Source organism: Toxorhynchites rutilus, chromosome 2 (genome assembly GCF_029784135.1).
Source record: "Toxorhynchites rutilus septentrionalis strain SRP chromosome 2, ASM2978413v1, whole genome shotgun sequence".
In the NCBI taxonomy this organism is placed as follows: Eukaryota; Metazoa; Arthropoda; class Insecta; order Diptera; family Culicidae; genus Toxorhynchites; species Toxorhynchites rutilus.
In genome coordinates, this window is record NC_073745.1 from 344,105,344 (window position 1) to 344,130,925 (window position 25,582).

The following is a 25,582-nucleotide window of genomic DNA, read 5'->3' on the forward strand; positions in this document are numbered from 1 at the left end:
CCTGACCGGATTTTTAATGTGGGTATCCAAAATCAAATTTCTTCTCTTGGCTTCCATCCGGCACAACTTTTTCAAAACAAAACGGATCAGCGTTAACTCACTATTTAACAATTTCACCGTCGGAATTTCAAACAATTCGTTTTCCAAACAATTTGCTGTCAAAAGATTTCAGATACGCCTACTACGACTGCTACTATAAAATGAACCGTGAGATCGGATTCTAACTGTAACAAAGCGAGGTGTATTAGCTATCGCTAGGCCGTCCCTGAGTGCTTACGGTGAGTCTGCATGCTCGTGGGTTAGTTAATTAACCCCTACTTACAAAGTGATAGCCCAAAATTTTGCCACAACATCTGCATCTTCCTAGACAGTTAAGCGGTACTTAAAGCCCTTGAAGCCTTCAAGTGCTCTTCAAAAATAGTCTGAGAATAGTTTGATTCTAACTACAACTAAGTCTGATAGGTTTGGTAGAACTGTTATGGATTCCTGGCACCGCGGTATAGAGGGAAGTGAAAAAGCAGTTGAACTTGTAAGATACGGCGCAAGCTTACTCTTCACTGGTCCAGAACCATTCTGAAAATTTCTGATTTTATGATGAAGAGTGAGTTAAAGAAATGGGAAGAGGTGATGGCCAATTGGATGGATTTGAGAAATCGAGAATTGGCAATAAATTTATTAGAATTGTTGGCAATTCAACATTAAATTGATAAACGAACGAAAGAAGGACACGAGGAAAATATTGTACGATGAGAGAGAAGTGTGTACGATCCTAAAATAGCAATCTTACCTAGAGATAGCAGGGTGCCTCACTCGGATTCCTCACTCTTAGAATGCAAAAGTGAATCATAGATAAGCTTTAAATAGAGGAGTTATGTGAAAAGGAGCAAGAACATTTAAAGTTTTCTCTTTTTTCACATGTTAGATTTAGATTTAGGATAGACTACCCAGAATGAAAATTGTATAAAAACCCAGGAAAAACTGAATAAAGAAAGTAGTCTTCGGAACTGTGTCGTATTAATACTCACCGAAAACCCACATGAATCGACTGACGAGAGTTCTTCAGATTCACGTCTTGCACAGTGTTGCCACATATACAGATTTTTCTGTAATGATACAGATTTTCAACATGTTTTTTGACCAATGATCTGTATATACAGATTATAGATTATTGGATATCCATCCAAATTTTATACAGATTTTGTAGCAATAATAATTTTCAAATGTTTTGATCATTTTACGCAACAATCAACAAACTCAATCAGACAATTCGAACAGTACTGAGCTGAACTATTTTTGCTCCTATCAAATCTGTCAAATAAAGTCGTGGCTGCAATATATCATGCAATTAAGACCATTGAGTCCTTACCTCCTGATCACTATTTTATTTTCTCGAATAGTCTTAGCAGTATACAAGCCATTTAATTCTTGAAACAACAGACGAAAGCATCATATTTTCTTATCAAAATTAGGAATGCATTGAATTTTCTTGCTGATAAAAGTATTCGAATCACTTTCATTTGGATTCCTTCCCATTGCTCTATTCCTAGTAATGAGAAAGCAGATACACTCACAAAGATGGGTAGTATGCAGGGCACAGTTTTTGAAAAACAAATAGCGTATCGGGAATACTTCTCCATTTCCCGACAGTAGTCACTCACCAGTTGGCGAAACTAATGGAACAGAGATGAGCTGGGAAGATGGCTATACTCTATTATCCCCAAAGTCTCAACGAAGACCTGGTATAAAGGGTTAGATCTTGGCAGAAATTTTATTAGAACTATGTCCAGATTAATGTCCAATCATTCCGCGCTAAATGCGCATCTCTTCCACATAGGTTTTGCTACCAGCAATTTATGCAATTGTGGTGAAGGGTATCATGACATCGAGCACGTTGTTTGGTCATGTAATGAATTTTGCACTGAAAGAATCTAACTGGTTGCTGATTTAGAGGCTCAAGAAGTACACTCACGCGTGGCATCTCGCGATATCTTAGCTACTCGCGACCCTAATTTTATGTTCCCCATATATGTCTTCCTAAGAAGCGCTAATGTTATTATTTAGGTCGCATCTCCTACTCCCACTATCCATTCCCCCTTGTTCCCCATTACACAAGCAGAACTTAGTACCCGTAGAGATAAGATCGTTACAGGAGCTATTAACATAACAATTTCTGATTTTTGAAACCAACAACGCTTACAAATCATTGAATTTCATAATCAGAACCAATGCTCTGTTAGTTATGTGAAAAAAAGTTTTAGCAATGAAGCGATGGATTTTTTTAATATCAAGATGAGAACAACGCTGTTGTCAATTGTGCACACTAGCGTACAATGATTTCCAACTTTCATTTCCCAAAAATACACGAGCTAAATCTGGTTGACATGTGATTTCAACAAGACGGTGCCACACGCCACACAACACACGGAACGATGGACCTATTGCGCAATTTGATAAGCCAATCATCTCTCGTTTTGAACCAGTGAATTGGCCGTCTTTATACCGATGAACCATCATTGGTTCAAGCGTTAGAAGACAACATTACAGGTGTTATCGGTGAGATACCAGCCGATATGTTCAAAAAAAATCACAGGAGGGTTGTGTCCGAGACACGACCGCATGGTTGACGTAGGATTCCGTTAGGCTATCTGTTGATATTGGATATGTTTGAAGAATAACATCCTTAAACTCTTGGATAATGATTTGAACTTTCTATGTGTGAAAATGAACACAACAAAACAGACAGCTTAAATCAAACGACCCGTTCTCAAGCGGGAACACACCTTGGTTTTTATTTATGAAAATTGAAATAAATCGTTTTATATATCAAATCTTTTTTAACACAACTGCTACCATATACAATTTTACACTTACACTTGTGCTAAATTTTTCACAATAAACGATCGGTCATTGATATGAAATTTCACGAAGCAACCAACATTAAAGTTCCAAATTAAAATTTTATTTGCTAGAATTAATCGTATCACTCACCTTACTTGCAAATAAAAAAAATACCCCCTGGCAGCTTGGTTTTGATGTCTCTGTTAGGGAACACATTTCGGTAGGAACAAAAGTTCCCCCTACTTTCATGTATTCGCAATGTCGATTTCCCCCAAGGAGCTTGGTATTGATGTTTCTGTTAAGGAATGCATTTCGGTAGGAAGAAAAGCTCCCCCTACTTTCATGTATTTGTAATGCCGATTTCCCCCAGGCAGCTTGGTTTTGATGTCTTTGTTAGGGACCCTTCGCGTGTGCAATTTCGACCAATCAGAAGTGGGTATTTCCGTTAGGATAGGGGTTGAGATTTTTCAATTGTTCGATAGTTAGTTTCATGACATATATTATTTTCATCAATATACAAAATTGTTATGGAGTGCCGAAATCGATTGACGCAAAAATTTCATCAATCCATCATGAAATGACTGAGCAATAAGCGTTTGAAATTGGACAATTTTCACGATGTACTTGATTTTTGGTTTTCAATTTGTACCCCAATATGTTCCCGAAAGACGTAATCCTACGTCAAAAAGTAACTCAAAATTGGACTTCACGTATGGATACCTATAACGAGTCGTTACCAACATTTATATGAAATAATCTTCTAATTGTTCAATTAATGGTAAAGATTGATTTGCAACCCCCAACTATAAATTTAATATTTTTTTAAATTTTTCTGTTTATATATATTTGGATATTTTTTTAAAAATCATCCATTTAGAAAATAACCCTTCATTACCATGAAATATCAGTCGAGAATTAATAATAATAAAACTTGAATGAACCTGTCTTCTGGAGACACAATTAGGACAAAATTTAAAATAGTAAGAAACGAACCATTGAAACTTATTCTCGCTCACTATGCTTTGCCATGTGCACTGAAAAACGCAACCTAGGCTATCTTCGCTCAATCCCTTCCAACCTCTCCAGAAAGAGAGTAAAAGAGCGAAAGAGAACAACCAAAAACGCGCGCTCTCGTATACATCTCAGCAATTCAGGTTTAGTTTGCAGGAAGCTCGCGTCGGGTGTGGACGTGTTTTGATACAGTTCTGTGTTTCGCGCTGATTCCGTGGTCGTTTTTTTCGTTGTGATTGATGTGTATCCGTATACAACCACACACAAACATTTGTAGATTGTGTATACTTGTTCCTCTTTCCCGCGCGCGCGTTATTTCGCCTCTCACTCTCTCGCGGGTGCGCTTTGGGCTAGGCTGCCGCATCCAGCAAATGCAGGCAAGGGTGCTGCTGCTGCTGCTGCAATTCGTGGCAACGAGTGGGACAGCTCGATTGATCGGTGCCGCGGTGGATCGTGTTTGCTAGAGCAAGAGCAACCAAACAATACGCATTGCTCTACCCCTTGGATTATTCTGTTTTCACTTGTACGGGACGTGTGTGCGTGCGGATGTGTGTCTGTGGGTGTAAAAAAATATTGAAGCAGACATTTCTGGGCTGAGTTTTGAAATCGGTGGCTGCATTTCAAAGTGAATATTTCGATGGTTTCGTGATTGAGCCAAACATTTCCGCGATCGCTGGTCGGAGCTAGTTTGACTTCCACATAATTGGAGAATTTCTGGATGAATTACTTTCGGCGGAGCTGTCAGTATGATTTTATTTTTACGCCAAAGTGAGATAGATAATTAATTCCGAGATTCGATATCCCATCGCAGGACTGGCGTTTTGCATATGTGTGCGTGTGTCGTGTGCTGCTCTCGTACTGCAGTAGTGGTGCGTACATGGCCAATGGCATCATTTTGATAGTGAACCTCCGAATCTCAAAGGGCCTACACACTACCAGTATTGTTGTCAACAATGTTGATGTTGTGCCTGCACATTTGACAACCAAGTTATCGGAAATTTCTTCAGAAACATTGTTGACAAAATAGTGATGTGAGCTTTCATTTCCTGAAAGGTGCACTACATTTACTTTGTAATTGCTAAATATAACACCGCGTGAGTTTTGTGTGTATGGAGCGTGAAGTGATGATGATGAGCATAAAACATCAATAGAATCACAATCGTATGAAAGTGAGAGAAGCCGTCAGTGTAAAGTGTTTCTGCTGGTTTGACAAACATGTTGCTTGAAGAATGAATTGCCCTTGTACGATACATATCAACACTGTTTTAAGCTTGGATTAACTGGTGAATATTGTCAATCTCAAATACCCAAAGCGCTTGTTGTAAATTGTGGTGCTTCTGCTGTCTTTCCAGATCATTGAAGGTGAGTGCCAATTTTCGGAAGTGTTGCCATTTTTCTTGGATTTGCTGAAAAGGGTACAATTAAAAAAGAATTATTTATCACAGTATGAAATTGACATGCTGCATCGAAATTTGAATGAAACGCGTTTGGGCGTTTTTCATACCATAGATCTTGAATATACAATCTGTACGAATTGAAATTTTTGTCGTGTTTATATGGAAAATGTATTTCCTGTTCGACAAAATGCATCACATAATTATCTGTTATCTGTGACCAACGATGCAATCACGAAACAGTATTAAAATTTGTTGCTCAGCAATTCGTCGTTTTCTGGTCTTTTTCCAATTCGCCTGGTTATGAAAATAATTGTGAAGAATGGCTTCCGATAAGAGAGGATATGCGCCAACGTAACAGCAATGACAATTGCGTAAATTGAGTTATGTTTTGCATCATAATTATTGCACACACAAAGTGAATGTTATGGGTGCCTTACTCCAATGGCGTTAGCAGTTTCCGAAGGTGGACTCCATCGTGAACAATATTTTTTGTTGATACTATTAATTTATTTTATATGTATTTTATCTGAAAAGTTATTTAAATACAAACCTGACGAGGGGATATCTAATTCTGATTCTAAAGTATACAACTAAAACTTCTACGGAATGGGAATGATTCTACGATTATAATTGGAATAATATTGTTTTTTTTTTATATTGATACTCCAAATACGATCATGGAAACATAAGGAATGGTGCTGTTATATAGAATTTTTTTTCAATAAAAAGATTATTGATGCGAACACAAAGCATTGTTTAGGCAACGAATGACTTGCTTTGAGGGCAGAATAGAATAGAATTGTAAGCAAGTTGTTCGCTCTATATCATTACTATCATCCCCAAAAATTATTAATTGATCGATACGATATACAAAAAAATGCTTTATGCAGAACATCGTCTTTCGACAGCTATATTTGACGATGAAAGAAAAGTGTGACGATGAAATTGACAAGAGCAGGTGACTTATCGTCTCACCTAACGTTAACTGTAAACATTCTGAACGATTAGGCTTTCTTTTAGGCTGTTAATGTCCCTCCCGGTGAGAGTTTTTAAATCGCAAAATGTGTTCTCATCTTCTCGATGTAGGACATCTTTATTTACATGCCGTTCCATGCCCTTCCAACTTGATTGTATTTCCCGTGTATTTTCCGTACAAGGACGTGTTTAGATCTGCGTTTTCCATACGCATTCTTTGTCAGTCTTCCCGTGGTCGATTGGTTTACGTCACACTTTTTATGCCGCAGGTTGGGATCCGATTCTCTTTCTGGTTTCCCATGAAAGTATTTTTTTCCGGCTTGCACTGCGGTCACGGGTATTTTGATACTTGCCACTCAGAATACATTCAAATCGTGTTTGAAAGCAGTTTCAACTAGTGTACTACCAAAAATTACGAAAGTTTACGTTGAGACGGTGATTGATTCTTTGCTTTTGAGAGGCTTCAAACTTTGCAGTTCATTCGCCTCTATGAGACGGTGAAGTTCTTCAGAAACGTTAGAACCATTAAAGAAAGTTCTATGCCAGTTTTCACATTTCAGCAATCGCACTTAAACATAAGTATATAGAGCAAATCTTCACATACAATACACTTGAAAGATTATAAGTTACACTAAAGCTTTTCGAACAATGAAACAAAAACAATACGAACAAATCCTAAGGCTATATGAGGTACCGCATTCGGAAAAGAACGGTTCATACTAAACAACTGTCGGTTGCTGGTTTGGCGGCGTCATATTCGTTATTTACCGACAAAATCGGTGATTGAAAAGTTCCCTTATGGAAAAGTTGGAGGCTGGAGGTGTCGGAGATATTAAGCGGAATCGATTTCAGACCTAGCTCATTATATTGAAGAAATAATTTCTGTACAAACTTTTAACTTAGGGTGAATAATCGGTATTGAATAAAATGCATTCAAATTTTACGAAAGTGGTTCTCGAGGATTACGTTAGGCTATTTGATGTATGTTGTTTTTGTCGGATAGTATTTAATAGGTGTGGCTTAATAGGTAGTGGCTTAACCGCTCACTTGTGACTTCGTATAAGATGCTGAGCTTTCTTATATTCTGTCGCTCGGGTTCTAGAGGGTTCATAACTTTCCTTCCATTGTTTTATTACATGAGCTTTAAACTTGAAAATTCATTCGCTTCTAGCCCGCAACATGCTTGTATCGTAGCTGTGCCTGATTAAACAAATGTCTAAACAAATTAACCGTTAGGAAACTTATAATATTCTATATTGCAACAGATTCTTAGAAAAGATCAAATCGATTGATGCAAAAATCTCGTATATCCATCGAGAAGTAAACAAATGCTCAAAATTGGGCAATTTTTTGTTACACGACCGATTTTTAGTATTTCAATTTGTATTCCCAATATGTCCCCGAAACGTTGCTCTACATCGGAACGGACGGAAGTTTGTCGTAGGACTGTGATTGTTCTGAACAATTGTTTTTTTTAAATGCAATATTTTTGATTGTTCAGAAATTTGTTAGTTTAACTCTTTTGAAGCTCAGAATAGTAGCTCTGAAAAGGGCCGTTTGTCAAACAGTCAAACTGTAACGAACAAAAAAGGAAATAAGCTTCTGGCAGGAAGTTCAACTGGCTAACTGAAAATTACTAATGAATATCAATGTGACACATAGCAGTGGAATAATGGATGAAGTATATGTGGATCGGTAAACAAAAAAAATATATCGTCATTGATTACATTGGATATGAAGATTAGGGGGAAGAAGCAAAAAACAAATTGAAAATACTTACGATTTCGTGATATTTTAAGGTAAAATACACGTGGAATCATGAAGTTGATTTATTTTTAATGGATAGCTATGGTATTATGATTTCTTTCTTTTGTCTTATTCCTATTATTAGCCTTATTCTAAGGCATCGGGAGCAGTAGTTTTTTTGGTGAAATGATGTTCGTTTGTAGTCACAATCAAGTCGTATTGGTTGTACTGCTCAATCTATCATAGAAGGAATTGAGCCATTGAGAATTATGAATATGAGTCATGAAGATTGTTAATATTTCATTTCGTTTCATTTTTGTGATGCGATGTAATTCCGATCTCAATAGGTTCTCAAATGATAATCGCTGCCATCTTCCTAGTATGGATATCATTTTTCGCTGCACAGTTGCCCACGTTGCCGCAGCCCAGAATACACTTGTTTAAGATGTTCATCACCCCGTCAAATACAGAAGCCATTCGCTAACTGAACTTATCCATAACAGGGCGTACGTTCACTGGGCTGCAAACCAGTTCAATGGGTATCAAAAATAAATGTCATCTTCAATTTGAATTATTGCTTTTGCTGTTTTGTAGCCCAAATAGCGAGTAGAATTCGATAATTGTATCGATTTTCCGGCCCAAATCACGAACGATCACTGTATGGGTCACACTTTTCTTGTTATTGAAACGAAATCTTGCCAGAAATTTGAATGATGCATGAAATCTTGCATCTGATGACTTCAATATGTCTTGGCCTTGTTAATTTGTTTGATAGGACGAATTATTGCACACAATTTTGTTTTGCATAGGGGTAGTGGGGGCAAATTGGTCATGGGGGGCAAAGTGGTTACCTGCTTGTTTGGTAGTATAACTATTGAATATAGATGCCGTATTGATAATCACCTTATGTTTGAAGAATTTAATGACTTTTGGGCCACGCTGTCCTTCAGTAGAGCTGTCGCATGTCAAAATACAAACAAAAACAGAAATTGCTCTCTCGATAGCAATTCGACCATAGTTTTGTACGCATGGTATCTAGGGAATTTATCGTGAAATTTAGTTTCTTCAATCTGATATATTGGACAAATCATCAGTCGTCAATGTTCACATATTCTAGTAGAGGTGAACATATATTTTGTTCAATCTCAGCGATTAATTAGCATAGAAATTATTTTGATGTATGGGGGCAAAGTGGTCATAGGTGAATAACAACTTACAATGTTCTGTTTATCAAAGCTGATATACCTCATCACATTCTGCTCTTGAAGAAGATCCTTTTGTGGCTTTGACCCTGGATAAATATGCCACTCCAACTAAACCAAGCCTCATTATGCGGAATGTTATGTGTTTCTTACTACGTTTTTGTATGTCTGAGAAATTTTTAATTTAGACTCTAGGTAAATAGGCCAAGCTTATTTCATACATGTACCTACTATATCAAATATGATTTGAACAAATTTGGACAAAAAAAACGCATAAATCTATCCCATTTAGCTTAATATGCAAACCTCCTTTACCTCCAAGCAAAAATAATGTTCGATTTTTCACCTTTTTTTCTAAAGATGAAAAGTGTACTATTTTGATTTTTTATAGTAAAAGCCGTTTGCTATCTTGAAGAACAATGAGTTAAACTGTAATATTCTTCGAGAAACGGTAATTGAAGCGGTGTGTGGGCGCTGGAAATGGGCATATTCCTTAGGGTGACCACTATGCCCCCACTTCCCCTACAACATTCATGGGAACGAAATTAAAAGAAAGAATGCATAATACGTGATTTACCTTCGCATCTGCTCGCAAAACATACCTCTTTTATTTGTTAAATTGCTCACTTGTTCTATTATTTCCACTGTTGATGTCTCAGGCGAAAAAAATGCTGGATAAATTTCCAATGGTATATATTATAGCATATATCGTAAGAAAGATTTTGCGTAGTATGCATTTGAAAACTCTTAATAAACGTTACATTTTTTGTAGTGACCCCCCTATATAGAAATCAAAGACGTAGTCCTATGTCAAAACGTGTTTTTGATTCATATTGTACAGGGTTTTCCATTTCGGGCTTCCGAAAGTATACAGCCCTGCGCTGACAACCGTTTGACATAGCTGTCAACCAAATCGTCATATCGTTAGTTGAATGTCTGCCATTTTACAATATGGATCGTTTTAGCATCGCACAACGTGTTAATTTTGTTAAATTATACTATAAAAATGATGAAAATCCGGCAAATGTTTTTCGAGCATTACGGACGGATTTTGGTCGTCATGGACGGCCTACAGAGCACACAATCGCTAATGTAGTGCGTAAATTCGAACAAACTGGATCCGTAGCGGATATTGTGAAACCTGTGCATCATCGTAATGTGCGTTCGGCCGAAAATATTGCTGCTGTTGCTGCCAGTGTGGAGGATGACCCGAATGTTTCGATTCCACGGCGTGCTCAGCAATTGGGCTTGTCAAACACATCATTGTGGCGAATTTTGCATTTGGACTTGCACCTACATCCATATAAAGTCCAATTGGTACAAAAATTAGAGCGTGGTGACCATGGAATGCGTCGGGCATACGTCGATTTTGTGAACGAACAACAGCAGCAAAATGCTGAATTTTCCCATCAAATTTTCTTCAGCGATGAAGCACATTTCGAGCTCGGTGGCTATGTGAACACCCAAAATTTCCGTATATGGGGCTCAGAAAATCCACACGTGATTGTTGAGAGGCCATTGCATGTTAACCGATTTGTTTTTGCCACAAATTGAAGATATGGATACGGATGACATGTGGTTTCAGCAGGACGGCGCCACGTGCCACACAACACGACCGAACATGGCCATATTGCGAACGAAATTTGAGGGACGCATAATTTCGCGTTTTGGTGATGCCAATTGGCCGTCCATATCATGCGATTTGAACCCGCTAGACTTTTTTTTGTGGGGTTATGCGAAAGACCGTGTCTATGCCAACTCTCCGCAAACTCTTGAACATTTGAAAGACAACATTCGTGAAGTTATGACCGAGATACCGCCCCATATGTGCCGAAAAGTCATCGAAAATTACCTGTTCCGGATCAAGGTGTGCGAGGAAGCCCTAGGTGGACATTTGAATGATGTTGTGTTTCACACATAATGGCATAAACCAAACTTCAATTTGAAATAAAAGTTTCATCGAAATTCGAATTCTAAGTGTGTTTTATTTCAATTTACTTTCGGAATTTAAAGTTGGAAAACCCTGTACATATACACTTTGCAATAACGCGATCCTCTGAATTAATGTTTGCCATCGTCCAAAGAAACAAGAACGCTTCTCCGGAACAAAATCCAGGAATATACACTACATGCTAAGTTTTGAGTATATCTGAATAATTTGAATTGCAGTCAGTTTATTTGAAACATTTGTCTTGCTATGAAGTTGATAGATTGGGTGGAAGGGTGGCCGTATCCTGTTTGTTCGGAGGACAAATATTTGACACTTTTTGACAGACAAAGTTTGGTTTGAATTTGGTACAAACCTTATTTTGTTTGTCATTCTTATATCATCAACAGTGGTGATTCATCCGTCATCAAAAACTGTTGATTTGTCCGTCTTTTTGTGTGGAATATAATTAATTAATACCCGTTGATCAAATTGAATCTGTCAAAAAGTGACAAATATTTAGCTTCTGCCACACAGTGTATAGCACCACAAGACAATTTTTTGCGTAAGAAGCTGCAATTATCATTTCGTGAATGGTGATTTGTTTATAAATATTTAAACAAAATAGAACTCTGGCAACAGCGTTCTGTTGGGATACTTGCCGTTGTTTGTGGTAGTGAGACAAATCGACTGAGAACCACCCCAAATTGACAACACTGTCATGTTTGCGCTTCGTCGATTGCACTTTTTATCGTCTCTCTCTCTCTCTCTCTTTGTGCTCCAGCTTTCCCGTTTTGCTACTCTCGCGTTATAATATCTTGTGAACCAGTATGCGTGAGTGTGCGTCTCACACCTTCTGTGTTTGTGGTACGAAAAAAAAACCATTCCATTCCCTCGTTCAAGGGTGAGGCTTCTGGCTGCCAGGTGGATAAAAACCCGTAAATGCTATCGTGAAAACATCTTGAAAAAATAACACGGATACGATTATTATCATGATATTAGATAATTAACCTGCAAGCGCGGTGGAAGCTCAATTTGCTCTCCCATGGAGTCAATATTTTGGTTTGCTTCCGATGTGTGGGAAGGAAAATGTTGCCGCAGACAATCAATAGAGTACCGTTCACTTCCGTAGAGTTTCATTCGTGCGTGGGCGTGTGTCTCCTCTACCTGCTACCCACTACCCAGTGCCAACGTCTGTTGGTCTTGCTTTGGTCGACTAGACGACGACTTTGGCGCGACCCAATTTACATGATGATGTTCTGCCATTGAACATTAAAATCTGGGCTACACCTTGGCTCACAATTTTTATCACTTCAAAGGAACATTTGCGTGAAAAAAAACGGATATGTGTCTTACTGTCATGAGACCTTTCACCAGAAATACTGTAGTGGGTGGCTGTTTGACAATGTTTATAATCCGTTTTTGCAGAATACGAAGCGGTCTTGTTGCTTTTCCAGTTTATGACTAATTGGGGTCGCTTGGTGTTTTCAATCTTCAAACGTAATTCCTTTCACCATTTGTCACCCAATCTTCCAGTCAACAAATTTTCAAGTGTATTTTTTAAACCTAAAAATCATACGTATTAAAAAATTTGAATCTGAGAAAATAGAGTGAAAAAATCGTTTTCATACTCGAGCATCAATTCTCCGGTATTGGAGGGGACTCCGCTTTCCCATTATGCTTCCGCGCGTTTTCGAGGGTGTAAAATGATTGAAATTGGTTTGTGCTTATGCCGCCGCGCGCCGCTTCCCAACGCTTTCCAACGGCCCATCTCTACCCGCTGGAGAAGTTATGATCATTTGAACACCAATGGAATAAGCCTCTCGTTAGTCACTGCTTGGTACGGGAGTAGGCGGAAATTAATAATAATAAAAAAGCGGTATCAAATGAAATCCGTTTCCATCGGTCCCCTCGCCAGGATTTTCAGCGCCCCGACTGGAAGCTGGAAATGGTTTAATTCAAATTGCATTATAAACGCTTTCTGCTGGCTAATGCTTGTTGTTGGGAGATCGATTTGTAGATGATTGTGGTAGTTGTTATCATCATACGGGTTTCCTTAAGTTACGAATTGATAGACGAATGTCATTTCTACCGAATTTGTACTAAGATCGGACAATCAAATGGATTTGGATCATGGTATTGTTAATGTGTATTCATCACGGCTGAAAACCACCAAGCTAATGCCACTAGGAAGTAGTGTATAAGGGCTTTGTTTCATCTCATCCAAAATTACCTATCAAAAACCGTATCGGAAGTGGTTGACGATCCATGGTACTATCCTAATGAGTTCTGATCAGTTCTGGAGACGTGGTCTTCCAAGCTGCCAAGCTCTAGCAAGTGCACTTTGAAAAGAAACATTTCATACCCTGGAAATTCTGCATATCACAATTTCTTCAACTCTCATGCTAAGCAGTAGCAGAATGAAAGACTACCCGACCATTGTTATCACTTTTCGTGGAGTCTTCACTATCTGAAACATGAACTGTTTAGTACTATAGAAAACTCTGAACTCTCTAGCAAATTAGAATCTTTTTCCTACAGTTCTACAGTCGTCGTAGTCATGTGTGTGAATCAGGCCGGCCTGTAATATTAGGAAGAGTCGTAGGCGTTGAACAATGTTCTACACTCTACATACCAAAGCTGCCTTCTGATTGCTCTGGAGATACTGAATTAATAAACCAACACATATATTTTCTCTTTTGGTCGAATCGAAGATAAATGCAATCGATGATATTCTCGTTATAAATTATTTTGATATATCCTCCGTTCAAATGGCTTTGAACGACCTTCCTCTTCCCTTGTTACAAAGGCATAAACATTAGCCCTGACGGACCTGACGTCTTCTCTGCTTTCCAACGTGAAACAACTGTTGGATTTATGAGACGCCTGAGCCACTCATGAAGCGTAGTATTCACCACCAATCCCTACAAGTACCACTAAAATTGTTTTTTTTTATTTTCGGAGCACTGCAGAAACATTTCATAGGACTCCTGGAAGTTGATTCCGTCGAAATAATCGTTTTCTTCGAAAATAAAAATCGGGATGATAAAGTGCGGGATTGTGGCGTGAATATTCTGCCGAATATGTTTACGAATACTGTTGGTTACGCTATAGACCAGCTCTATCCAAAGAAAACTCCACTCATACCTATCCTTCATGGTCCAATCATCGTTTGAAGTGACTGTAATCATCTGAACGAGCTATCTTGAAAAAGAAAATTGCGAATCAAAGCATCGAGTGTTCACCCAGCGAAGTTCAGGAACATCTCACATTGGAAGCGTCGGAAACTTGTCGAACTTGTCGATCTGCAGGAGAGAGCAGGGATTGCCCCGTGTCGTCGGTACGAGATTCTTAAGCATCTATGCAGGGTGTTGACACTTCTTATTTCTCGATCCTCCGAGAGCGAACGATGCGAACTTGTCGAAATCACTGACCGAACTATTTTCTTCCCATAAATGATGTACACAGATGTAGAGTTGTATGATAAGAGAGAGCTTTATTTATCCACTTCGAGCTTTTATATACTCCCTCGATACTTATATTGAGAGGAAACAGATAATTAATTCAAAATAATCCATAATATTTAAGGGAGTATAATTTCAGTACATTGGATTGGATTCTTGCTCAGATTTATAGCATGCACGGCAAATAATTTCTAAATTAACTATCATCTAAAAATGCAATATCAAACACAGGGGTTGAGAATGAGTTCATAATTTTCTCTCGAAGAACGCTTGATCTTTTCCGCTCGTTGTCTTAATACCGTGATATATCCATATACAGAAGCGACGCGTGGCCAAGTGAGCTATCGGTTCAATCAACAATGGTTTGTGTTTTCAATCGTTTCCATCGGCTTCGTTCAGCAAAAAACTCTGAACCTCAAATATCATTTTTACGAGGCAGCGCATCAGTAGTAGTGATCGCTTCATACATAGCTGACTGCGCTTGCCCTGTTACACTTGAAGATGAAGAAAAATGTTTGAATGAGGGCGGGTTCAGATGTAAGGTTCGAACCCGGTAGTCATTACTACTTACGTAACTTTGTGTTGTTCGCGTGTGGGTCATGTTTATTATGGTTGTATGGTGTAGTCAAGTGTAGTCATCAGATTACATTCTTCACTGTGTAGGAGTTTCACAGAAAAAGTATGGATAATCGGAATAATATGGAGATAATTTCTCATTCGTGCTACAAATGTGAAATTTTTTTTAAAAAATTAAAAAAAATTGTTCGATTTTTTTCTGTTGTTGTCTACCTGTCTTATGAACAGTTTGAGTAGGTGAACGTGACGCCACTGCTCATATACGCTCAACTAAGCCAATATAAAACGTTTGCATACTCTGGAAATTGCTGCCTGCGCGTATATAATGATCCTAAACGTGCTACTTGCTTGAAATTTATTCCATTACGTTGCTGTATTATGCTACTTCAAATTATAGAATACAAGAACAAACTACCTAATTTTTACAATTACCTCCTGAAGATATGTCATCGAATCAGTAGAATAGTGACTCAACTGATCAACTCATGGAATAGCTTTTTCAATCAATATTCCTTTAGCTTTTGCCCAGTTCCTGATTTGTGGCTCAGAAACGGCCGCGCGATGCTTTTGCAATACGCTTGGAATGCATTTACCCATTTACGACCAGGTATTCCGTTTTTAAAAGGATTTGAATGAGCTGATGTTCGCATATAATATCTCACGTAGTCCTGCGTCGAAAAATTGTAAAACTACACTCAATGACAATACTTCTGAGAAATATTTGAACGAAACGGAAGAGTATATTTAGGGCATTGTAATACAGTTGATACTTTTATTTATTTCGGAGGTTTATCCTTTTTTAAATTGAGGAATTCCAACACTAAACTACTACTAAACTAAACTACTAAACTACTTCACCAGGAATTGTTTATACAGATATTGCAGCGAAATTAAGAAAGATAGTGTCAGTTAGTTTGGGTGTCAAAGAACAAATTATAGAGCGGTTAGTAAGCTTTAATCTAGTTGACAGAAACAATCATGTTTATTATGTTCCTTTGGGATGAAATTAATAATAACACCTTCAAGTTTTTCTCTTCCAAAACGTTACTTAAATCCACTAATTTTGATGTTTCACAACTATATTTTGTACTAAATTTCCTTATCTTTCAAGCGGAAGCAACAGAATCGTCTGACGTAGCGTACTTTTTAATGTCGTGCCAGTTTATGGCAAACAGAGCCCGAAACAGAAAAAAATAGTTCTGTAACTCTGTCATTGTTGAAATTCGATCATACGCGTAGAAGGATTTCATCAAATATGATAGTCTATCACCTTCTGAGAGATTCTGGGTATTTTTTTTCATGGGAGAAAGATGTTTTCGGACTTTAAGGGGATGAATCAAAAATTAAATTATCCAAATCCATCCAAAAAATGAAAAATATATGTATGAAAACAGATGATTTTTTTTCTCGATTATATCCAAGGTTCGATTATACAAACTAAATCAATAATCATAACAATGCGATAGATATCAGTTAACTTGAATTCTTTTGATGTAAATCCTAGACATGAATAAACAATGGTTAACTATAAAAATAAAAAAAAATAGAACCTCGAGAAAATAATGTAATTTAAGATTATTGACTTTTTTCATCATTTTCTCCTTTTGTCATTTTTTGGTCACTATTGGAACGGTTTTAGTTACTAAAGTCACTATTTTGACGTAGGACTACGTCTTTCTTTTATGTACCAGGGTGAATGTTCAAAGTTCCGAAAACAAGAGCATTACACTTGGAGTGCAAGGCTTTGAACGTTTATAATCAATTCATTCGAGAAATAAAAGAGTCCAAGAGCTATATGCGTGTTAATTATTGACTCGGAAATTTTTATTAGTAGATTGAAAATTGATTTGAAAACAGGCTCATGAAATCGCACAAACCTGCATATAAATAGGTGCTCGCTCGAAAAACCATTAAATTGTAATTGCGAAGTGACAGGAGAATGGAGAATGCTCTTCTCTCCTAATCCTGTTTACATTCTGCATCCTGTGATTTACATTACATTCTGAACAGAGCCAACATATCGAAGAAAGCAGCAATTCCATTATCGAGCGCTCGCGAATAGGAAGAGGGGTTATTATTTGCGCTGGGTATTTCCGAGGAGGAAGGAGGAGAAATTTTTTTCCGGCTGAATGAAATGGTATAATGTGGTATAACATCATACAAAAGATAAAACGTCTAAGAGAAATACGCTTGTTACTCATTTACCCGACTGATGAAATCACACAAATCTGTATGTAAATTGGTGCCCTCTCGAAAATCCATTTGGTTGTGATTGCAAAGTGACTGGAGGATGGTCTTACTCACTCGCCTATGCACTACGATCTTCTCATCCAATCCCATTTATTTTCTGCCGCCGGACTGAACGGAGTCTTCAGCGAAAAACGAAGTATCGATTAGGATTGAGCGATCTCGATTCTCAGAAGATCGATTTTGGGATTTTGGGACCAGATGGGTCAATTCCAAGACTCCACCATCTCAGAATATTCTCGTAGGATGGTGTGCTCCTAATACAATTGAAAAAATTGTCATTTCATTGCCTCCAAAAAATATTAGCCTTAGTACTTGTCCATTTTCGTAAATTTCTTGAAATTTCAAATGGTTCCCATGACCAGATGGGTCAATTCCAAGACTCCACCATCTCAAAATATTCTCGTAGGATGGTGTGCTTCTAATTCAATTTATAAAACTGTGAATCTATCGTCTACAAAAAATGTCAGTTGTAATTAGAAGTTATTGGTATCTTCACCGACATAATTTCAAGCATCACTGGTAATTTATCAAGGAAATTAATAAACCTATACTCTAAGCGGTTCGCGTACTACGCAATCAAATGGAACAAAATACTTTTCAGGGTCGATATGTGAAAACCCGCATCGACCTGCCTCTTCCTCCGCTATCGTAGCCTTTCTACTTTGTAGACATATTGTTTAGAATAACGCGTTTAGTGAACCAACGAACATTGGACCGACCAAATGGGTGCAGCAAGTGCTATTTTTCCCGACGTTGTTTTAAATCTAACCCCAAGGTCAGAGTGGTACACGCACGTCATGCTTTTGCGAATAGTCATACACTCATGGAAACACACCGAATGTTACGGCAGCTGCTCTCCTCAGCTTCTTCAAAAAGAACGAACCGAAACCCAAACAGACACAATTTTGACTGACAACTCTGACCCAATGGAAATTTGGCGGTTTTTTGAGATTATTCTCAACAACTAACCAACCGCCAGGCCTTGGCTCTGGTTGAGACGTGTAAACACAGCTTCAACTGACCATGGTTTGTTGTTTATTTGATAATCGGGAAGCCGATGCTCATACACAGACACAGGAAGGGGCTGAAATACCGATGTTATCGCGCGCACTCGTTGATTCCGCCGCACTCCATCTCATCACGTACTTTGCTAATTTTTTTTTGTTTTATTCAGGAGATCGATTTCCAGTCCGTATGTGTGTGTGTGTGCTTGCGTTGGAATGATGCCGCCCCTTAATTGAAACATTCCATGAATAATTCAACCAGTCAATCATTTCACACACGAGCCATCGTGTGTGAATAATTATCAATTTTGACGTGCGATAGGATTTTTATCGGCGATTCTCTCAAACGCAGCGTTCATCTCATATCACTCTTGTAATTCTTACATATTCCCATTATTTATATTATGAATGTAACTGATCCATCTTCCGGTATAACTATTACTTCACCGAATACTTCATTTTACGCCAAGGGAAAATCAATAGTCCGACGCGCCACCTTAGTCGATCTGTTTACTGCCAAACGACAACGATGAAAAATAAAAACAAATTCATAGACGAACGGTACGGTAAAAGACCGCGCATCTCGGTACTCGCGACGGTTTCACCGGTATCGCATTACATCGTCTGGATGATGACAGAAGGTTGGGCCACTTTCTCCATTTTTTTCAAAACCTGCAACAGATGCCCATTTTCGATCCAATTTTATTCAAATGTCTGTCAATTTTCGCATCATCTTCGTGCGTGATTGAGTGACGATCCGTGTCGAGTATTACTTTTTTTTGCTGGTCGGACGTAATTAAAAATCAAAACTCGATTTCTGTAGCGTCGTCGTCGTTTATTTGTCGAATTTCCTCCATGTTACAATTAACATTGCGTGTAATAAGCGTTTAATTGAGGGCGTAACCGAAGCCGAACCCGTTTACAAATGACGCGCATTGATTTGATAACTCGCTACCTCGTTACCTGAGCATCTCCTCCAGCGGAGGTAGCTTCGCACCAATCGAGTGGAAAACGGTTGTGTATGTTTGGTTGAAACTTTTGTATTTTTTTGCCGTCGTTCGCAGAGGTAGTGTTAAACTTCGGCTGAACAATGTTAGCGCGTTATGATTGTTTACAAATAAAAGCGTTAAGCGAATGGGGTTGCCCCCTGGCCGGGTCGTCGGGGGGAGCAGCAAAGCGGAGAATGGAGAATGGAATTTGAAAAATGTGGTGGAACCAGAAATTTAGCGCTTCACTCGTCGGACGAAATTTGTAAACGGTTGGTGATGGCGAACTGAGAAATGAACAAAATCAGTAATACTACGTCATGGCGGCAACAACGGGAAACTAATGGCAAACCTTAGGCTATGGGCTGAGTTGGGAGATCGAGGGTTTAGTAGTTGAGTGCGTGCGAACATGGCAGACACTTGCGGTATGCGCTTTCGAGAGGGTACTTTCGTGCTTGATGACGGGACCCATTGGCTCCCATGGTCGACATGACCTTCCGTCCCTATCCAGGTCAGTGTGTTTTCGGTTGAGGAACATTATATACATGTCTTAGACGATAATGTCATCATCATCGCACTTCTGCAGGTTTATTGCATTTTATGATCATGGGAAAGAATTGAGAGATCATCTTCGAACATTGTTTTTGTAATACTCTAATCACTCAAATCAGAGCACGATTCAATTCGATCAATTGTTTTCGGTTACGTTCACTTCTAACAGTTTCACCGGTTCCACCATGAGAGATAATGGGCTAAAACCCTTTTGGTGGTTTTTCACGTTCCTCGTTTCTCTTATCAAAATAATCACTTTTAATCTTTTTGAACCACCCATAACATTGCGATCTATCGAGATCATGATTGGCGTGAGCTTTTCATCAATATTCTATGCAACTTGAAAGTGGATGCGGAAGCAGTTTAGAGCAACAAATCAATGATGTCCGCAGATCCTAGTTCGTAGGCACAAAACCCACATTTTTTAACACATTACCCAATAAAGGATTAACTATATCGAGGTTATAGTCACCATAGTCCTGTTGAATTGTTGAATCATTCTAAGAATGAAAAACCTAAAAGTGAAGATTATATATGAAGAGCTGAAGAAAAATGATATTCTTTCAAGTGAGAAAAAACATAATAAGATCTCAAACAAGAAAAGTCTGTTTTTTCTTGTATTTCCATAATGTACTAGATTTTTTAACGTGATATAAACTAGATTCTTTTAGGTCTTTTCTCAGAAAATTCACGTCGAGAAAAAAATTTGAAAAAAAAAATTCATGAAAAAGCTTCCTTCGACATTCCGTGCTAATATTTTGTATCTTCTTCTTCTTCTATATATATATATAAAAAAATGGATTTCTGTCTGTCTGATTCTTATGGACTCGAAAACTACCGAACCGATCGACATGAAAATTGGTATGTAGGGGTTTTTGGGACCGGGGAAAGTTTTCATGATAGTTTGAGACCCCTCCCCCCTCTCTAATGGGGGCTGCCAGACAAATGAAACACAAATTTCTACATTACTCGAGAATTAATCAAGCAAAATTTTGCATGTGGAGGTTTTAGGGTGCAATCAATGTTTTTACGGTCGTTAGACACTTCACCCCCTCTCTAAGGGGGAGTTGCCATACAAATGAAAGACAAATTTCTGCATAATTCGAAAACTAATCAAGCAAATGGAGCCAAATTTGCCATGCGAAGGTTTTAGGGGATACGAAACGTTTCTATGGTGAATAGACATTCCTCACCTCTCTCTGAGGGAGGGAGGTACTGCCATACAAATGAAGCATATACAGGGTTTTCCAACTTTAAATTCCGAAAGTAAATTGAAATAAAACACACTTAGAATTCGTATTTCGATGAAACTTTTATTTCAAATTAAAGTTTGGTTTATGCCATTATGTGTGAAACACAACATCATTCAAATGTCCACCTAGGGCTTCCTCGCACACCTTGATCCGGAACAGGTAATTTTCGATGACTTTTCGGCACATATGGGGCGGTATCTCGGTCATAACTTCACGAATGTAGTCTTTCAAATGTTCAAGAGTTTGCGGAGAGTTGGCATAGACACGGTCTTTCGCATAACCCCACAAAAAAAGTCTAGCGGGTTCAAATCGCATGATCTGGACGGCCAATTGGCATCACCAAAACGCGAAAAAAATCGGTTAACATGCGGACATAGCGCTCACCATTCACAGTTACCGTCTCGCCGTCCTCATTTTCAAGAAATACGGCCCGATACTCCACCAGACCATAATGCGCACCAAACAGTGACTTTTGGCGGATGCAATGGCCTCTCAATAATCACGTGTGGATTTTCTGAGCCCCATATACGGAAATTTTGGGTGTTCACATAGCCACCGAGCTCGAAATGTGCCTCATCGCTGAAGAAAATTTGATGCGAAAATTCAGCATTTTGCTGCTGTTGTTCGTTCACCCAATCGACGTATGCTGACGCATTCCATGGTCACCACGCTCTAATTTTTGTACCAGTTGGACTTTATATGGATGTAGGTGCAAGTCCAAATGCAAAATTCGCCACAATGATGTGTTTGACAAGCCCAATTGCTGAGCACGCCGTGGAATCGAAACATTCGGGTCATCCTCCACACTGGCAGCAACAGCAGCAATATTTTCGGCCGAACGCACATTACGATGATGCACAGGTTTCACAATATCCGCTACGGATCCAGTTTGTTCGAATTTACGCACTACATTAGCGATTGTGTGCTCTGTAGGCCGTCCATGACGACCAAAATCCGTCCGTAATGCTCGAAAAACATTTGCCGGTTTTTCATCATTTTTATAGTATAATTTAAGAAAATTAACACGTTGTGCGATGCTAAAACGATCCATATTGTAAAATGGCAGACATTCAACTAACGATATGACGATTTGGTTGACAGCTATGTCAAACGGTTGTCAGCGCAGGGCTGTATACTTTCGGAAGCCCGAAATGGAAAACCCTGTATTTCTGCATAATTCAAGAACTAATCAAGCAAACTGAACCAATTTTGGCATGTGGAGGTTTTAGGGGGCAAGAAACATTTCTAAGGTGGTTCAACACACCTCCCACCTTTCTAAGGGAGAGGGCTGTCATAGAAATGAAACACAAATATCTGCATAACTCGAGAACTAATCAAGCAAATCGGGCCAAATTTGGGATGTGAGGGTTTTTGGGTACGATAAGTGTTTCTATGATGATATGACACCCCTCCCTCCTCTGGAATGGAGAGGGAGTCCCATAAAAATATTACACATATTTCAACCAAAAATATTCCAACCAAACATGACAATTGAAAATTTTCGGAAAACTCTGAAGGAAAAAGGGAAAATTCGGAAAATAAAATTCCCAGTATGTTCTGCAATTACATAGTGACAAGCGTTTGTTAGTCCATTTGATGTTTGCGCTAACGAAATTGATCTTTGTTCGAAAGTGGAAATGGATTTTCAGGTGATGAAACACACTGCTATATCTTCTTCTATCTATACCAATAAAAATGTGTCGCCGATTGTGTTGATAAGAGCAAAACTCGAGGAAGGAATTGTCCGATTTTAGTCTTTATTCTATCATATATTCTGTATCAAACATTTATTCCATGTAACGGAGAAACATGTTATTTGCAAGCGGTTGAAAAATCTTGAACGAGAATTGTGTTTGAAAATAATCTGATAATCTGAATGTGATGCTCATCATTATACAGTTTTGGTAGAAGTACTAGGAATTTTATGGTAAAAGGTAAATTCAACGGGGTCGATTAGAAGATCAATCAATGAACAGTTCTGCGATTGGACCCATGAACTTACGTATAGTAAGAAAACGCGAATGTTTGAAGGTATTGAAAACAAAAAACAAATTTTGGGCGAGACGAAGTTTGCCGGGTCAGCTATATACCAGGTTATATACCTTTGTTACGGATGACTTCCTGCACCCTGCTAGTTTTCTTTCAAAAACAATCAACTGATCCTATGTTTAGCGCAACTTCTTTCAATTTTTCGTAGGAATCAGTGCGTCTTACTAGAACTGTTTACTTTTGCTGCGTCAAACATGGTGTGACATGTTGTCGCCGCTGGGTGTCGCATATACACTTTGTCCAACTTCTATAAAACCAGGCGAATGATCTTGCTGATTCGAGTCATTGTAAACAAACAATGCTTCAATTTATATTCTAGTGTGTTGGTATTTGTGACTACCATACAATGCATAACTTCCATATATGTGTGCAAGCGCTGAGCGTAAACGAATATTTTTGTATTTCTCAAGTGTCAAGTTTGTATAAGACCAGTAATATTTTCCATTGTTTTAGTTGTTTTGTTCAAGAAATCTGGAAAATGCCGAAGGGAAAAGTGCTCACGGAGAGAGAAGAAAGACAAATCGATGCATTTCACCAAGAAAATGTTGGTATCAGAGAAATTGCTCGTCGAATTGGACGATCCAATCAAGTAGTGCTCAATTATTTGGCGAATTCTCAAGGATACGGTAAGAAGGAGAGAGCTCCACGTGAATCGAAGCACCCTGATCGGTATAAGCGGAAAATAGTTAGAACAGCTTCGAATACCACAAAATCGTTTATGCAAATTAAGCAATATTTGAATTTAAATGTTTCTCGTGTGACAATTCTTCAAGTTTTGGTGAAAAGTCCTCACCTGAAGAGAGCTTAAAAGCTTAAAGCAAGGAAACTGAGCAATGGATTAAGGACCAAAAACTTTTTTTTTTGGACTGGCCGGCTCGCTCTCCAGACTTGAATTCTGTTGAAAATATTAGGGGGATCCTTGTACGCAGAATCTAAACTTAGGGAAAACGGTACACCACGATTAAAGAACTCAAGGTCGCAATTTCGGGAACATGCAAAAATATCGAGAAAACCGCTCAGCAGAATTTGGTAAATAGTATGCCAACACGAATTTTCCAGGTTATTAGCCGAAATGGCAAGGTTGCTAGCTATTGACATGTGAATCAACCGATCGTTTTGAATTTTTCATTGATAATACTTATGAATTTTGAAATGGTCTTATAGAAACTGGACAGCTGAAATTATCATATTTAAGCACAATAAATAAACAAACAACTCTTTTGGACGAAATTTACGTTAAATATTCTTTATTCTAAGCGTTCTACAATGTATGAATGTATCTTGTTGAAATTCTAACTGTTTGGGTCTTATAGAAGTTGAACAGAGTGTAGTAATTAAAAGCTCATTTGAATATTTTTCATTGGAGTGGTCTTATTGTTTTGTCCAACACTGCACATACAAAAGTGTTTAGTTGATGGATAATGATATTTTTGAAAACAGTCAAGTAATTTTTCAATGAATGATTACAATTGTTTCGGTTGCTAGATCGCAATATAGAGAGCTTGCACACACAGCTCACACACAGTACTGACATAATCATGTTCTGCATAGCAAAGGATGACATTATTTTGTTAAACGTTAACTCAGTTTTTTCTCTACTCAACTGGAGACTCAGCATCACTTCGACGAAGTGCTGTACACATTCTAAGCATCTTGCAATTCTTGGCCCGAGTCGAGCAAGCTTGTGTACGCTGGAAAAAAATCAATTAACATTGTTCTAAGCTCTTTTACGAAACACATCTGTAACTGCTTCGAACAACACTTCGAGAAACGCTAATAAACCCCACAGAACCATATTTGCACATATTGCTCGTAACCCCAATTCTCCGTTTTGTTCCTCAGAGCAATACTCTCAGCAACTAAAGGTCTGTCCATTTCCTAACTATCATGTTTCTAGCTTCAAGAGCCTTTTTTCGAAGCTTCTGGCATTATCCACTCGACTAAAGTCGGCGTGTATTGCTGCTGAGCTGCAAAAGAGTCGCATTTTGCAACACTTCAGCGCGCGCCGCATTGGTCTCTTGCCATATACCTGATGCCTGATGAGGCGGCGGAGGCGACGGGAAGTATGTGTGCTTCAGACTTGGTCTCTTGGAGTCTTACGATGGTAGGCATTTATTGCAACAGAACCGTTGCCAATTGGGGTAACATAGTGACAGCCGTCTTAATTGGAAGTTCTATGCTAATAAACTGCCACCACCATATCGGAGAATGATCCGATCAGAATCTTTGTTTTGTTTCGTGACGATTAATATTCTAAAACACATTCAGACCAATGAGATGATTGCCCAATCACAACTCCCTTTCCATTGCTCTCGAATCTCAAGGTTAAAGCTATCAGGAGTGGTGAACAAA

General features: G+C 38.4%; 1 protein-coding gene across 4 annotated transcripts in view; it reads left to right on the forward strand.

Moving 5' to 3' along the window:
- The first annotated feature begins 4,008 nt into the window (after nucleotides 1-4,008).
- Nucleotides 4,009-25,582, forward strand: part of LOC129767184 (phosphatidylinositol 4-kinase beta) — a 201,576-nt gene continuing 180,002 nt past the window's right edge. For 2 of the 4 annotated variants that reach the window (XM_055767814.1, XM_055767818.1), the window contains exon 1: nucleotides 4,009-5,211. The gene's annotated coding sequence lies outside the window, so the exon portion shown is untranslated. The remainder of the gene's footprint in view (nucleotides 5,212-25,582) is intronic. The other 2 variants (XM_055767815.1, XM_055767816.1) reach the window with 2 other exon arrangements.